Raw genomic sequence first — 15,084 nt, forward strand, 5'->3', positions numbered from 1 at the left:
CAAAGCATGCTTTCTAACACTGGACAGTACTAAACATGTCTACTGTGGTGAAGGAAGCCTGAATATGGATTTTTGATTTCTCTTGCTACATGTAACTTGATTGTATTTGTTCAGCTTCTAATAACAGTCTTTTAGGCAGTTGATTCCATGTGGTAATATCTGCAAGAGATTCAGGAGGCTCGAGCTGGGGAGTCAGTGGATTGAAATAGAAGATAATCCTGGAGCTGGCAGCTTGGCAAATCCTTGTATATCCAGGGAGAGAACGTTTTCTAGGTTCCTGTGTAAATTCAGGGCCACTGCAGACACATTTTGTGTCTTGGTATAGCTGAGTAAGTGTCTACTGACTCAGTGTCCCTGAGCTTGGGGAGATGGACATGACAGGCAGGCGTATCTGCTTCTGAAACGTCCCTTTTTAATGCTTTTTCAAATTATTAAGCAGGTCCTAAACTCAGGCCAGCACTAACTGCAAGCAGAGCTCCTTTGACCAAGTGAGGTTTGGTTACTCAGTAAGCAGTAGGCTGTACTCATTCTTTAAAATAAGCTAAACTTTAAAATTGTTCTTTCAAACAGCATTCTCAAATAAATGAGACTGAAATATTTTTACATTATAATCCTTGACTTCTGTCTTTTCTCCTAGACTCTTTGATCCATTTTTGAGAAACTACACCTGAATATAACATAGCCCAGCAGGGTGACTGAGCGGGGTGCAGCTGAAGGCGTAATAGTTCTTACAGACTAAAGATACATGAGGAGTTCACTGTTTTTGTAGTATTTCTTATTCACGTTATGCTTTGTAACATTTCAGTGTGATCAGTCTGGATGGATATTAAAAATCCTAGACAAACGTCTGTTTTATAACCATCGAGGTTCTATTTCTGTATGTTAATCTTCACACTGTGGTGGACCCAGCTGTGCAGTCCGTCTTCTACATAGAATTGTACCAGTTGCCATGACAGCGTATAGCTACCTACTGGTGACAGAATAATAGGCATGTGACTTCTTTGATAACTGTCACAATGTAATTTAGTCATCAGCCAGCAGGTGGGGCATTAAGCTAACAAAAACCCACCAAATATTGTAATTTAAAAAACGTTTCTCTTGTGGAACACTACAGTCTGTCCTTTTTACAATAAAAACTGTCCATCGCAGAATGTAGCAGTTCTTATTGTAGGCTAAGTAATTTCTTCATTAAAAAATACAGCTGTAGGAAATGCGATGAAACCACTTTGTAGATTACCAAAGGTTGTGTTACAGTGCGTGATGGGTTTGGCAGAAAGGCAGGGTTTGTTAGCAGGTTTGACGCTGGTTCTGAGTATATTGTCAGGACAGACCTGGGCACTCCATAGGAAAGCAGCACAGGGAAGTTTAAACCACTGATGTATTCCGTAGCTGAAAAATTCTTGTCAGCTTATTCATAACTCTTTTCAGTTCCTCTTCTCATTTTTACAGTGCTTACAAATCAAATCCTTAAATTAACTTGACAGTATTTCAAAGGGATATAAGTCAGAAAAGGCTTTAGTCCTCCTTTCTGCTTTAAGGTAAGTCTTGTTTATTCTACAATCCCGAGAATTTGAGAAATACAAAATAGTAAAAAGCGTGTAGTGATACTTAAATCTCAGTGTATTCTGAATGTACTCATTTAGCCTTCTTCTCTTTTCCCTTTTTTACAGAGGTAAGGTTGAGATGAATAAGAACGTGGACCACTTCTTTAAACTGAATACTCATTCTGGATCTCTCTGTTCTCGTAAATGGAATGCAGTAATTGGCAATGGATGGGAACTCAGCTATGTGGTTTACCTTTGCTACCAGTGCTTAGTGTTACCTGCTATTTTCAGTATTTCCTAGGACCAGATCCTTCTAGGTTGGTTGGAGGAGGGGAGAGGGTTATGTAGCAGAAATTGTGGATAACTTAATTTTCAGTTGCTGTGTCTGCTTCCCCTAGGGAATTATGAGCTCTCTGAAATGTTTGCTTTCTTGGGTGACATTTTCCAATATAAATGACACTTTATGACAGGATATTATGAAGCCAACATTGAACAGACTAAAAAGAAAAAAAAGAGTTAGGGTTCACTTACATATTTGCTTACCTTGTTATTATAGAAGCACCACTGAAGAAGTGAAAAATAATTAAGTATTATTTTGCCAAGTTCCTACATTTGGTGGTGACCCTTAAACAATCTGAGTTAAGAACTGCTTTACTTGTCCAGATCAAGATTTGTCTAGTTCAGTATTGTAGGTCATTGTTGGAAACCTGTCTGTAAATGGAAAAGTAAAAAGGCAAGAAAATAGGTCCTCAAGAACATGCTCAGCTTCTAGCAGCTTGTGCCTCAGGATTTCTGAGCTAGAGGTTGTCTTTGATCCTTCGTTTATATATATATTGAATGGAGTAACACGGCAGGCTGTACTAGAGTATTTTGCCACAATGTCGTAGAATGCAGTTTTAAATAACAGGAATTATATTTGCTGTATGAGTCCAATATGTTTTCATCCTTGCCTTTATGGACTTGGTAATGCTTTAACCTAAATAACAATCCATTAACTTGTAACAAAGCTGTTACTTTAAAAAAAAAAAATCAAACCATAAAGCAAACTTCTTTCATAGACCATCAGGATTCTTTAACCGATTTTCTGCCATACTTGGTGTTCTGAAAATAATTTAAATTCTGTATAAAAAAAAGAAAACCAACCCTGTGATGGAACTGCCTAAAAAGGAGGCAGTAGTAGATAATACTATGTATTTATACCTAGAGCTCTCCAGAAGTACTCGGTATTCATTGTGAATATGGTAGTTTCAAGTGTGTATACAAGCTGCCTAACCAGCCAAAAATATCCTGTATGCAGAATTAGAAGCAGCTCCTGAGGCCATAGGTTGTGCCCAGACAAGCTAAATTAGGGAAGTTCTAGCGTATATGATAAAGTACTGTCTGAATAAGATTCTTGTAACAAACGTAGGGGACATACATAGCTAATGCTGACTCTCTCTGCATCCTGAAGCTTTGAGATCTTGGTGACAGATCCTGTTACAGCTATTGGTGTGGTCTCTTAATCCAAGTGGCAGGGGTCTGTGTTTTGGCAGCAGATGATGTATTATCTCAAATCAGCCTGTTTGGCTTGTAACGTGCAACTTCAGAAACTATTCATGTTTCTGTGTCTGCTCCTTCACATATGTACAAGCTAAGGATGAAACAGAATTGTATTATAGTACTGTTAATTATTTTGGAAAGAATGCTTTTCAATTTGGAAAGCAGAAATCTCAAACCTAATTTGAGACAGAATTCTGTCTTAGTTTAAGCATAGGAGTGGTTAAGAGGATTGTTGGCTGAAATGTCTCTGTTAAGTGCCCCTTGCAAGGCACTGGGCTAGAAGTGGGAAGCAGACACGATTTTTGTCTTGCCTTATTCAAGAGCAAAGTTCATTTTACTTTGGTCTGAATTAAATAACATGGTGAGTTAAACTTCAGTCTCTTTGGCCTGTTAGGAAAGTTAAGTTTGAAAACTTGATTTTTGTGATATTTAATTTCAAGAATCTTGTTACCTGCTCTTTTATCCTGTGTGCTGCACTTTGTACCTCGTGATCAAGAGAAGGCGGAGCTAGCAGGGCAAATGCAGTTGCTGTGACTAGTCACAAATGCCAAATTCTTACTGTATTTGTTACCTATGACAACAAGGGTATGCTTTAAATACAACGTACTTAACTGTAAGGTCAAGGATGAAACTTAATGTTTTTATTTTTCAATACTGTTCCCTAAGTGCATTGCATAGCAGAATAAGATTTCTAAAGACTTGAAGCAAGTTTTGTACTTTACCATCCTAGAAAACTAAAATAGTGCAGAAAATTCTAGCTTTTGCTGTTACACTAAGTTAGTCAACAAATCTTTGTTCACTAGGATAAGTGTACAGATAACATCAGACAAGCTTATGTTTTATTGTATCTGTATGGAAATGCTATTGAGTGTAGAGTCCACATTTACCTTGTTCTAACACTAGTCACTTTGTTAACAAATTTGTCATGTGTTCAAGCAGCTTTTCTTCAACACTGTTGGCTTTCTGTCTCTGGTGTCAAAGATTATAAAGTTCTGCATGCTGAAATCACTTTCGTAATGGAACTGCCTAGATCAGTATGGTTTTATACTTTTCAAAATCTGAAACTAATGCATAGCTCCTCCACTCACGCTTTTCTCTTGAGAACTGAGTCTCTTTGGAGGAGGCTAGTCCTGTCCTGAACTGATACTTCTAGTTAGATCTAGTATAGAAAGTGCTTTTTGATACTCATTCTTTATGCTGCTGCTTAGGAATCTGGGTTAGATCCTGTACTAGAATACTCATGAACCAGTGGTCCTTGTCCATATTCTCTCTTGACAAGCTTTTATCTTATTAGGTATACCTGATCTAGTTACACAACAAAGATATCTGAGAAGAGGCTTGCCCATTTTACTGTGGAGGGTAAAGCGCTGTCTGAAGACATTTAGGCCTGGGTAGTTTAAAGATTAACTTAGAGGTGGGTAGTTCAGTCCAAGGTGATGATACTTGTGTATAAAACCTATTAATGCACTCAGAATACACAGTTTATGTACAATTCGTCTGAGATCCTAAGTTTGGGAAAAGGATTAATTCATTACAACTTACTTTCTCATTCAGGAAGTGGTGGGCTTTTTTTGATGTGCTTTGCTTTTGCTTTTTTTTGTTGTTGGTTTTTTTTGTTGTTGTTGTCAAACTAGCTTGGAGGTGCATCTACTGTGTAGGCACGAGTTTAGTTTGCCATATTCAGCAATGATTTCCTTAGGTGTGGTAGGGATAAGTTATTTTTCACCTGCAGACAGGAATCTGTACATCTTATTTCTGCTGAGCAGGTGAATTTCTCATTATTGGAGAATCGGCTGTGCATTTTTAACTGTGGTGCAGGATGTACAAATTTTTTCTGCATACTTGCTGATAAAGATCTTGACTTTAAAAGAGGATTTCCAGAGTTTCTGTATTTATCTTTAGGTTCTCTTTTGCCACAAATTGATAAATAGTTGCTTGAGACTCTTCAGTCCTTTATCCTGATTGTATTACATGTGCAGATACTTCCAAGGGTGCTGTATATTAGGGTGTATTCACAGACCACCTAGACTCAAGGCACTTTGCCCCTATTATTATCACTCAGTGTGACATTATGTACCTTGTACTGAATGCATTGGGTGTCTGTGCAGCTGTACAACCTCTTTCCTAAGTTTGGGACTTTGTCAAAGCTTGCTTGAATACATCAACAATTCTGCATTTCTGAGATACTAATTCTAGTGTAAACCGGACTCTACATATCAGTGTCTTGTCATTTTCTTTGTAATACTGTTCCCTGGGAACTAGAGTTGGATTTGAGTTCTGCACATCCATTGAAACTGCTACAGATCTGATCTATGTGTGACGAAGAAGCCTTAAATGTCTTCAGTTAACTTGCAGAGAAGTCCCTGATACCAAACAAATTTGATGTCATTCTCCTTTACCAGAGCTCAGACTGAGGCCTGAGGGGCATGTAAAGGATCACAGCTGCCATGGGATGTATTTTTTTCCAAGGGTCTTAACACTTTTTCCTGTTAGACTAGTAAAGTGACTTTTGAATTGGGGGAACTGATCCTTGACTAGAAAGTCTTAGATTGTGATACAGCTTTTAACTTCATGAACTTAATCTACTTCGATGATACAGATTCTACTGTAAGTTCCCATACCAAGTTGCTATTGCTTCTCTCCTTGCACTACGCAGAAGTGTTTTTTTCTGTAGGTTGGGAAACTGTACTTACCAAATCTACTGATTTTTAGATCATTGCCTTAAGTATGGAACTTCCTGGGATTGTATTTCTGTAGTGTTTATTAAGATGGAAATGAGGCAAACTCTTCCCACAGGTTAATACCAATAGGGCTAGAATCAAGTGCTCATGACTGAGGATGCAGTGACCCATTCTAGTCTTTTGCCTGGTCTAGTCACTGTTTGTGCCATTGGAACAGCTGGGCTGCTGCAAATTTGTGGAATAGTTTTTCTGGGGTGTAGCTTACTTATCCATCTACTAAAAAGGTAATAGTGTTTCATACTTACTAAAAATTTCATTAATCTTTTTGCATTATTTAAAGTGCCTGGGTGTCTAGTCCTTATTCATATTGGTGAAATTTATTCAAATGAGAATCTCAGTTGACCTCATTAGTACAGTAGGGCACCAGGTATCTGGTAGGTGGAAATCTTAAACATCAAAAGTTCTGAGAATTGCTTTCCCTTCTATGTGAATTAGAAATTGAAAAATGCATTGATTGGTTATAGTGCTCTATTGAACTACTGGAATGTTTAAGAAACAGAAATATGTATGAATAGATATCTAACTCCTTACTGATGGTACTGAGTAGTGTTTAGTCTGGATATCCAAAGAAAGGAAGAAGCAGATATTCCAGCTCCTTCAGAAATTCAGCGTTTCTTGTTAACATTAAGTCTTACAACCTTCTGTACTGGCTTATTACTAGCTGACCTTTTATATAGGGTTTTCACTTGCAGGTTGTTGAAGCACCTTACAGAAATGAATAACTATATGCTTTTTTTTGCTTCTGAGAACAGAGATGCAAGAGCAACAGCTTGGGGAATGCCACCTGAAACAGGTCATAGCTTCTCTAATACTTGGTTAGATTGGCCCTTTTGGGGCATCTCCTGTTTCTGAAGGTTCTTCTACAGCTTGGATTTAACAGAAATGATACAGTTTTCACATTCTCATTTCATTAATAATTTTAATCAAATGTGTACTGAAACACTGAAGAAAGGTAAAATAAATAGGGATGAATTAAATAGATTCTCAGTAATTATGTAGCCACAGCTTTCCTCTTACTCCTACAGAGGCATATCCTATCGGATATTGATCGAGTCAAAATTACTTGCACATAATGTTATATAACTATGTCTAGTCTTGAGAAATCTATGGCCGTAAGTGTATTTTAAGTTTCAAGATGATAGAAACCAGCTTTCAGAAAGAGTTTCCAAAATAGAAAATTGATCCTTAATTATACCTAGCCTCTGCAGCTCCCTCGTAGGTGCCTACAGATGGGCAATAGAAGCACTTACATAACAAAAGATAAAAAAAAATAGTCCTGTACCATTAAAACGCTGTAGTGGAAGGACTCATCTTAGTTACTCTTCTTATCTTTACAATCTCATAGAATATGAGCTAGTTTTTATAACTAATTGGGCCAAAATTGTGACCCAGTCTGAGTACATAAGCGTGCATCGGCTGCTGGCTCGCTCTCCCTATTCTGGAACCCTGGGGAGGCAAAACCAGCTGCTGCTTCTGAGCCAAGGTCAGATTATGCCCTGCTGCTGGGGCCGAAGGGGTTACACCACCACCATAACCAGCAACAGGGACTGGTACAATTCTCTCTTTAGCAGCAGTATGGACCTGACTTCTGTCTCCATAGCTTTCTATTCTGTCTTGGTTCCTTCTGTGATTTGGAAGTAGTTTTCTTGTTATTTCTGAGAAGCTGTGGCCTAGTTCTCGGTAACACCTGCTGAAATGAGCAAAGTATGCTAGATGACTCGTCTATCTCAAATGGAGTCAAGTTTTTCTCATTTAGGCTTTTCTTTCATATTTTGTCTTGTTAATAAAAATCTCAGTAGATACTAAACATGCTTTTGTGCATGGTAGGTAAATAACAGCTAATTTTCTTTACTGATATTTTTGTGTCTGTTTCTGATTAAGTTACTTCTGATTAAATTTTTGCTGAATCCTGTTGATTGTGATGTTGCAGGTGTCTGTTGCTTTTTGACAAAAAGGAAACACATGTTGTTCTAAATTAGCTTTAAATATTTTTTTCATACTACTGTGAAAACTAGGAAATTGGGATGTGGTTAACTTGAATGCTGAAGTGAATGTAGTATTTCACTTTGTAGTGAAAATAATGGTAACTGGCATTATACCAAGTTTTATACAAAAAATAAATGGCTTACACTTATGTGGATCTTTCCAATTAGTTGTTCAAAAAGGCTTGGGAAAAACCAAGCAAGGGGTTATCTACTGGCATCACTAGAAACACCTTGCATGAGAGAGAAATGCTGTGCATGTGATTTCTTGCTGCTTTTCACAATGTGTCACCTTCTCTGCTTATGCCAAAGTAAGTACAGATATTTGGCAAAGCAGAATTCGTCAATGCCCTACCAGTAGCAATTTACACCTACTTTGAACTTGCCTTACCCAGCTGCACCCGGCACTACAAAGTGCAAATGGAAAACGTGATCACTCCTGCTTGTGATCTGCAGGTTGTAGAGCTCTGCACTGCTAAATGTGTGGATTTATGAGAGAGATTACACTGGCTAGAAACAGAAATAAAATGTATCAAAGTACTTTTTAACTACTAAGGTAAACTAATATTCCCTAATGGAGTGTCTAAGGGCAACATTGTACTGTTGATTAAAACAGTAAGGTCCTTCAGTTGTTTATACTTAAGTGGTTGTTAGAGCTGTATTTTACTATTTAATTACCAAGTCACTCGTGTTTTGCAGTAGTTTATTGTTCTGAGGGAGGGGGGTGTGTATATGCACGCATTTATATATATGTTTATTATATATGTTTATTGTTTAGGTTTTTTCAAGTTCATCAGATTTCTCTTGGGAAGAATGTTGCTTCTTTGTAGAGTATCACATGAAATACCTGTTAGAATAAGTTCTAGATCTTACCAAATCAAATCTGTACCAAAATGGTTCTGAAAGAGCCAAATAGTCTCCAAATATGGCAACAGTGCATATGTTTGGGTTTTTTTAAAGAATGAACACTAGCGAGCCAGTGTGGAATGCTGCAGTTTCTCACAGTGGTAGTCTAGAAACAATAGTTTAGATGTACAGCATCAACTGAGATTGTATGCTGGGCTTCAGCTTGCATGCCTTGATACTAGGTACTTGAACCATCTTTGTTTTCTTGAATTTCAATGTAGACACACCTAAATAGGTGATAGTAGAGGTATCCTATCCTGGTAATTAAACTGCTGCTTCTGTAATATACTTCTGTAGTCAGAGAAAAACACCTTTATGTCAAAAATCCTATGGAGCAAATTTTTAATTCAAATTTGTCTTTCTTAAAAAGTGCAGAAATGTCTTAATGGGTTATATATTTAACACTGGCGTAGAGGAATGCCAGGTTGAAATTGTTGTGTCAAAACACCTCATATCTGATAGCTCTCAGTTTGCAGACATGTCTGATAGTTACTGGCTGTGAAGTGAGCAGTGGAAAGATGGTTTGTAGGGCCTGGGTCTGTGCTGTGTGACCCACTGTAAAGATTAATTTGAAACACTTTCCATCTGTACAGGACCGTTACTGCATAGCAATCTATGGTCATCCAGGAATGTTGTTTTCTTAGTGTTGATGTCCCCTTCTGTATCCGAGAAGGCTTTGCACCAGCAAAAGTCTTTAATGTTGTCAGACATCCTTTCAGTTCAACCCCTGAGGCGTAGATCTGCAAATCCTATGGTGTCGGCAAGGTCTGGTGCCCAGGATGCTCCTTCTGGAGCCGTCTATGACCCGATGTGTTTATAAGACAGGGAAGGCTGCACTTTCACTTCTTCCCTACACACTTAGCAATCCTTCCCCATATGCTTTAACAGAAGTATCAGAAAAACAGCTCAATTACATGGCACCCTGATGTGACTGCATGCTGCTTTCTCACACAGTTGGAAAGCCAGAGAAACTAATGAGTGGAGGAAAAATGATGGAGGACAAGGAAAGAGGAAAAACTGTGTAAATAATTAAAAGAAATGGAGAGGAAAAATCAAAACACACAAAAGGAAATAGGAAAAAAAAGAGATGCGTAAAGTCACCACAGAAAATGCACTGCTGGTGTTTGCTTCATATTTCAGCACTGGTAAAGAAGTAACTTCATTTCCTCACTTCCAATGTTCTGGTGTTACGCTTTTGGCTACTGACTACTAGCTAATGCTGATAGTTGTGCTTTAAGAGGACTTGAATGCGGACAGAGGCCATTCTGGGGAAATTTTCGTGTTCCCTGGTGGCACTTGAGGGAAAAGTGGAGGGACTACTTTCAAATAGATTCCATCCATCACAATACCAGCCTTAAATACAAAAATATTCTGCAGTTAGGAAGGAATTGAGGTACTAATGTAGTGTTTGCTTATATATTTTTACATCATTTAATTTGGTTTATGTACCTACACAGTAGGGAGAGATTCTTAAGTGGACAAAGGGTAGCAAATGTGGTTGTGTCTGCTGGGCACAAGGGCTTCAAGCAGTTTCAGTATTAATCAAGGGTGTTTTAGCAGTTGCTGAACAGGTTTCTGGCCTAATAGGGGGAAGTACACAATGAAGGTGGCAAGCAAAGTTCCAGACTTGGTCCACAAGCATGACATTTGGGATGGGTACACGTTTTTCTGGAGAGACAGGGAAGATGAGGCTGGAGGGTTGCCCCCTCTAAGAAGAGTACCTGGAATGTGTGGAGCTCTTGGATGGATGACAGGCTGGTTGAGAACAGTAAGGATCAAAGGAGAGGCTACTGAGGGTGACATGTTGGTGGATTACAGACCAGCTACTCATGATGAAGGTTGATTAAATTAGCAAGTCAGTAACATCTATGGGTCACAGATCCTGATTCTTGGAGAGGAGCTAATCTCCCTGAAAACTGGAAGGGTAACATGGTGGGATGCAAGCAGTCCAGCAGATTCCAGGAAGCTTCCTTGGTAGAGATACTGAATGGGCCAACCAGGGGTGTTGCACAAATGGATGTCCACTAACAAGGAAGAATTGTTCAGGAATATGATAATAGCAACCGTGGCTGTAGTCATGATCATACAGTGGAGCTCAAGATCCTGAAGGGAGTGAGGAAGGCAAGTCCTTGGACTTCGGAGAGCAAACTTTGGCTTAGTTGGGGAACTGGTAAATGGGATGCCATGGGAGGCAGCTCTGAAAGGTGGAGGGAGCATAGGAAGGCTGGCAGGTCTTTAAGGCGGACCTTTTCCCTATGCAAGAGTGGCGCATCCAAATAGGATAACAAGTTTATTAATTGGGACACCAGCTAAGCTAAACAGGGAACACCTGAGTGAACTTCCTTAAAAAACTTACCATGGTGGAAGCAAGAACAGGTTATGGCAAAGGAGTTATTAGAAATGTTGCCCAGCTATGTTAACAGTAGGAGGCTGAACAAGGAACGTGTAGGCCTGTTGTTGCATGTGAGCACCGGTAAGGCCAATGTACTCAGAGCTGCCTTTGCCTCAGCCTTCCTGCCTGCTTAGAGGCAAGGTTTGAGCAAGTGAAGAACTACCAGAAATGGATGAGGATCAAGACAGGGAGTCCTGAGAACTTGGCCTGTGCAAATCTGAGACCAGCTGGACTGTGTGAGGGTGCTGGGAAGAGCTGGCTGATGCCTTGAGAGCAGTTGCTCTCTGTACTTTTTAGAGTGGGGTGAGGAGGGTCCACAACAAGTAAAGCAAGGCAAATGTTGCACCCATTTTCTGAAAAGGCCAGAAGGACAATTTGGGGAACCATGAGGAAATCAGTCCCTGGGAAAATCATTGAGTCCCATTGGAACAGACTTGCTTTTGTGCATTTCATGTGTCTGGAAAGGGTGCCATCATGCCTCACCAACTGTTTGCCTTCTATGATAAAATGGCTGCATTTGTAGGCATGGGGATGGTAGTGGATGCCATGGCAACTTTAGTAAGGTGCTTGGCACTGGCTCCCGTGCTATTTTTGTGTGTGCTTAGGATTCTGTAGTCTGGGTGGGTGGACAGCTAGATGGGTAAAAAGCTCATTGAGTGGTTTGGCTCAGACGGTTGCAGTTTAATGGGTCACACTTTGCCTGGAGGGCAGTAGCAAGTGGAGGCCTATTGTATTTAACATCTTTTTCAAGGACCTGGAGGAGATGACGGGATCCACTGTTGCCACGTTTGCACATTGACCCCATCCTGGGGCTGCAGTTGACAAGCTTCAGGGCTGGGCTGCTGTCCAGAAGGACGTGGGCAGGCTCATGGAAGAGGCCAGCATGAACTTTTTAAAATTTAACAAGGACAAACATCCTGCCTCTGGGAAGGGGAGGCACCTTGCACAGATCCAGACTGGCAACTGCCTGTCTGGGTAGCAGCTCTGTTGCAAAGGCTGCGGGCATGTTGGTAGGCAGCAAGCTGACCATAGCCAACAAAGATAACAGCATGCCAGTACCTTGGAAAGAGTGATTATCCTCTTCTATTTAGCACTCATTAGGGCTCTTCTAGACCACATACCCTGTCCATGTGTGTCACCCCCCATCCTGTGACGAGAAACTTGTTGACAAGCTGGAACCAGCTCAGTGGAGGGCCACCAAGGCCAGGGCTGGAGCACGCGTCCTGCAAGGAGAGGCTGAGGCAGCTGAGCTTGTTTGACCTGGAGAAGGGGGGGCTTGCCACCATCTAAGGGAGGATGAGAGGCTGAAAGGAGAGGTTCAGGCTCTGTGTAGGAGGAGGACGGTTCTGCTGCGGGGAGCCCAGGTCTGGCTCGACGGCGTGGGGCTGAAAGCACCGAGGCAGAGCCCTCGCCGGCCTGGGGCGGAGGGGAAGGGCGCAAAGCTGCAGCCCGGGGGAGCGCCGGGTGTGCGGGGCGGGGTGGGGGCCGGGGCGGGCAGTGCGTGAGGGACTTCCAGCCCCGGCCGGCGGGCGGAGCAATCCCCCTTCGGGCCGCGTCGGTAGCGTAGGCGGGAAGCGCCGCTGCCCCTCTCCCTCCCTCGCCGCGGCTCCCGCTGGGCGCGGGGCTCGGCCCCGCAGCTCGGAGGAAGAGGAAGTGGCCGCGGCCCCAGGCCGCCCGGGCGCGGCGCGGCGCGGAGCGGAGCTGCCCGGCGCGGCCCCGCGGAGGCGCCTCCCCGCTCCGTGCCGCCGCCCCCGGGGCTGCGCGGCACAAACTTTCTGCCGGGCAGCGGGGCCGTGTGGCGGCGCGGCGCTGCCCCGGCACCTCCCTGTCGTGGAGCCGAGGGGGGAGCGGCCCCGGAGCGCGGCGGGCGGGCACGGGCGGCAGCCAGAGGAGGAGGAGGAAGCGCTGTCAGCGAGGCCGGCCGTCTCCGCCCGCCGGGCATCCTTCAGCACCGCCGGGCTGCGCTTCGCCCGCCGCCTGTCCCAGGTACCGCCGCGCACTCGCCCGGCCCGGCCCGGCGGGCAAACTTGGCGGGAGGGGGCTCCGGGGCCGGTCGGGGGTCGCTGCCGGGCAGGGTCGGCGCGGCAGAGCGGGGAAAGCGGCTGCGGGGCTCTGACTCCTCTTGATCCTCTGGCTCCTGAAGTTCGGAGCGGGGCCCGGGCTAGCCGGCGCGCCCGGCTTTGGAGGGGCTGCCGGAGGCTTCCACGGGGCCGCGGGGGGAGGCGCTCCCTCCCGCCCTCTCCCCAAGCGGATTTCGGTTTGCGCAGCGCCGATAAACCGCTGCTCCGAAGGGGGCGGCGGTCCCGCCCGCCTCGGTCCTGCCGTTTGCCGAGGGGCCGGTGCGCGGCCGCGCGCGCTGGCCGTTAGGCCTGGGAAGGCGGCGGGGCCGGCGGGCGGCGCCGTCCTGTCAGGCGGTGAGGAGACCCCCGGGCTCCGCCGGGGCGCTGGCGGGGGCCGGGGGCGGCATTGCTGAAAATCGCTTCCAGCCGGCGCGGTTATTCGTGTCCAGCCGACGCCGCGGCGAGGCAGAGCCGGGAAAGGAGGGGAGCTGTGAGGGGAGCCGGGCGGCTGCCTGCCTGCCTGCCTGCGCGCCCAGCCCGTCACATGCCGGGCACCTGGAGGCGGCAGCACCGCGACGTGCCATCGGGCGGCTAGCTGGGGTTTGGGGTTTTACAGTTACTTTCAAAGGCTGGGCTGGATATTGCCTTTTTAAGTCCGCGACGCTGTTGTAGCACGTTTTAATTACAACATAAGGAGAGGTAGCACGACTATGGGTCAGTAGTTAGATATCTGAGCGTGAAATACATCTCTCTTGTCTATTCCTGTCAGAGCAACTACCTCTCACAGCCTGTGTATTTCTGGAAAAGGGGAATTTGGTTGGAGGGACTTTTAGAGCTCTTCTTTGATATTTCCAACTTGGTCAAATAATTAATGGGAGACATTCGTTCTCCGTTGCGATGGAGCCCGCTTCCCTCCGGAGCGCTGCCAGCTGGGAGCAGGTGAAGGAGCTGAGCCAGGGGCTGCGGTGTGGCAGGACAGGGAGCGGTGCCGGAGCCGTCTCCTGGTCCTGGGAGGGGCGGCTGTTGTGCTGAAGTGACTGTTGGATGTAAAATAATAAAACTGTAACTCTACCCGACAAAACGTTCTTTAATGTTTTCAGCCAAAGTTTGGAAGCTACGGTATGATTGTATACCGCTTCTATTTTTATTTCCGTAAAAATAAATAGGAGGATAACTAACATTGTCAAGATATAACTGATCTCCAGTTTACAAGGGGAAATTTTTTTGTACATCTGCTTTTATGTTTTATTTTTAATGAATCCAATCCATTTCAGCTTCTGGTATTGAATAATAAGTTGCTGGCAATAACCCTCTCTTTCACAACACTGGTGGTCACATTGTGTATTTAATTTCTGTTTTTTCTAAGAAAAAAAATAGTCTCAGAATGAAGGGTTATTTCAGGAATCTAACTTAACCTCAAGTTAGTTACATTAGGCAAGGGGCTTTCCGCTGCTTGAATGCTGGCATTCCCCTGGTCTGAGGGCGAGAATGTAGCATGAAATGAGTATATACAGCTGTGATTAAATACCTAGGGGAGTTCTGAGCTGTGGTACCGGGAAACGCAGATACCATATTGGGTATAATGAAGTGGCCTTAGAATCTGTGGTGGAAAAGCTGAAAGGCTGAAGCCATAGCCTTTCGAACAATAAAAATCAAAATCAATGAAATCTGTATTTTTATTTTTTCAAAATAATTTTAAAAACCCACATTACCCTTATTCCATCCCCGTACTTCACGTGAGATCCCACAGCTTCACACCTGGCTCCAATGGTCCACTTTACCTTTTGCCCCAAATCGGTTGGCCAGGGTTTTACTCTATGGCAAACTAGCAAAAGACAGTAAGCATAGGACTGTCAGGTCTGTCTAGCTTTGTGTTTTGCCATGGGTTTACTCACTGTCCTTGAAGCTACTGGGCATACA

The 15,084-nt window shown here is 43.6% G+C and overlaps 1 protein-coding gene across 1 annotated transcript in view; it reads left to right on the plus strand.

Moving 5' to 3' along the window:
• The first annotated feature begins 12,951 nt into the window (after positions 1-12,951).
• RFTN1 (raftlin, lipid raft linker 1) overlaps positions 12,952-15,084 on the plus strand; it is a 104,832-nt gene continuing 102,699 nt past the window's right edge. Inside the window, exon 1 of the mRNA XM_082309545.1 lies at positions 12,952-13,090. The gene's annotated coding sequence lies outside the window, so the exon portion shown is untranslated. The remainder of the gene's footprint in view (positions 13,091-15,084) is intronic.

This window comes from Platalea leucorodia, assembly GCF_965183815.1.
Source record: "Platalea leucorodia genome assembly, chromosome: 1".
Classification (NCBI taxonomy): domain Eukaryota; kingdom Metazoa; phylum Chordata; class Aves; order Pelecaniformes; family Threskiornithidae; genus Platalea; species Platalea leucorodia.